The sequence below is a fragment of the Ranitomeya variabilis genome, chromosome 5, assembly GCF_051348905.1.
Source record: "Ranitomeya variabilis isolate aRanVar5 chromosome 5, aRanVar5.hap1, whole genome shotgun sequence".
Taxonomy (NCBI): domain Eukaryota; kingdom Metazoa; phylum Chordata; class Amphibia; order Anura; family Dendrobatidae; genus Ranitomeya; species Ranitomeya variabilis.
The window spans coordinates 677,041,768-677,044,160 of record NC_135236.1 but is presented as its reverse complement, the minus strand read 5'-3'; positions in this window follow the sequence as shown (position 1 = coordinate 677,044,160).

Below are 2,393 nucleotides of genomic sequence, written 5' to 3'. Positions count from 1 at the left end.
ACAGACAGTGACTGCACCAGCAGAATAGTGAGTGCAGCTCTGGAGTATAATACAGGAGGTAACTGAGGATCAGTAATGTATGTACACAGTGACTGCACCAGCAGAATACTGAGTGCAGCTCTGGAGTATAATACAGGATGTAACTCAGGATTAGTAATGTAATGTATGTACACAGTGACTGCACCAGCAGAATAGTGAGTGCAGCTCTGGAGTATAATACAGGATGTAACTCAGGATCAGTAATGTAATGTATGTACACAGTGACTGCACCAGCAGAATAGTGAGCGCAGCTCTGGAGTATAATACAGGATGTAACTCAGGATCAGTAATGTAATGTATGTACACAGTGACTGCACCAGCAGAATAGTGAGTGCAGCTCTGGGGTATAATACAGGATGTAACTCAGGATCAGTAATGTAATGTATGTACACAGTGACTGCACCAGCAGAATAGTGAGCGCAGCTCTGGGGTATAATACAGGATGTAACTCAGGATCAGTAATGTAATGTATGTACACAGTGACTGCACCAGCAGAATAGTGAGTGCAGCTCTGGGGTATAATACAGGATGTAACTCAGGATCAGTAATGTAATGTGTGTACACAGTGACTGCACCAGCAGAATAGTGAGTGCAGCTCTGGAGTATAATACAGGAGGTAACTCAGGATCAGTAATGTAATGTGTGTACACAGTGACTGCACCAGCAGAATAGTGAGTGCAGCTCTGGAGTATAATACAGGAGGTAACTCAGGATCAGTAATGTAATGTGTGTACACAGTGACTGCACCAGCAGAATAGTGAGTGCAGCTCTGGGGTATAATACAGGATGTAACTCAGGATCAGTAATGTAATGTATGTACACAGTGACTGCACCAGCAGAATAGTGAGTGCAGCTCTGGAGTATAATACAGGATGTAACTCAGGATCAGTAATGTATGTACACAGTGACTGCACCAGCAGAATAGTGAGTGCAGCTCTGGGGTATAATACAGGAGGTAACTCAGGATCAGTAATGTAATGTATGTACACAGTGACTGCACCAGCAGAATAGTGAGTGCAGCTCTGGAGTATAATACAGGATGTAACTCAGGATCAGTAATGTATGTACACAGTGACTGCACCAGCAGAATAGTGAGTGCAGCTCTGGGGTATAATACAGGAGGTAACTCAGGATCAGTAATGTAATGTATGTACACAGTGACTGCACCAGCAGAATAGTGAGTGCAGCTCTGGGGTATAATACAGGAGGTAACTCAGGATCAGTAATGTAATGTATGTACACAGTGACTGCACCAGCAGAATACTGAGTGCAGCTCTGGAGCATAATACAGGATGTAACTCAGGATCAGTAATGTAATGTATGTACACAGTGACTGCACCAGCAGAATAGTGAGCGCAGCTCTGGAGTATAATACAGGATGTAACTCAGGATCAGTAATGTAATGTATGTACACAGTGACTGCACCAGCAGAATAGTGAGCGCAGCTCTGGAGTATAATACAGGATGTAACTCAGGATCAGTAATGTAATGTATGTACACAGTGACTGCACCAGCAGAATAGTGAGTGCAGCTCTGGGGTATAATACAGGATGTAACTCAGGATCAGTAATGTAATGTGTGTACACAGTGACTGCACCAGCAGAATAGTGAGTGCAGCTCTGGAGTATAATACAGGAGGTAACTCAGGATCAGTAATGTATGTACACAGTGACTGCACCAGCAGAATAGTGAGTGCAGCTCTGGGGTATAATCCAGGAGGTAACTCAGGATCAGTAATGTAATGTATGTACACAGTGACTGCACCAGCAGAATAGTGAGTGCAGCTCTGGAGTATAATACAGGAGGTAACTCAGGATCAGTAATGTATGTACACAGTGACTGCACCAGCAGAATAGTGAGTGCAGCTCTGGGGTATAATACAGGAGGTAACTCAGGATCAGTAATGTAATGTATGTACACAGTGACTGTATGCAGACAAATACAGACATTATGGAATTGGCAGTTTGGGGTACAGTAAAGGGGGTCCTCTTTTTCAGTTTTGCTGTTCTTTATACAAGAGCCAATTTTATTCAGATGTCATGAAAAAACAACAACTCATTATCCTTCCAGTACTAATAGCCGGATGAGTACGGAGCGGCCATTCTACGACTTGTTCATCGACCTGAAATGTCAAGTACATCCCAGCCGGCAATAAGAAATGACAGGAGAAAAGCTGAGAAATATGAGAGCGTCTCCGGGTAATTGTCGTCCTATCAACCTATATGTTATTATTACAGAATTTGTGTGACTCTCTATCGCCCCCTACAGGCAAACACTGGTAACTACTCATAATAAATGTGTAATCATAATTGTTTTTCTGCTGATTTCCTGCAGCGCCACCACTGGCAGAATAT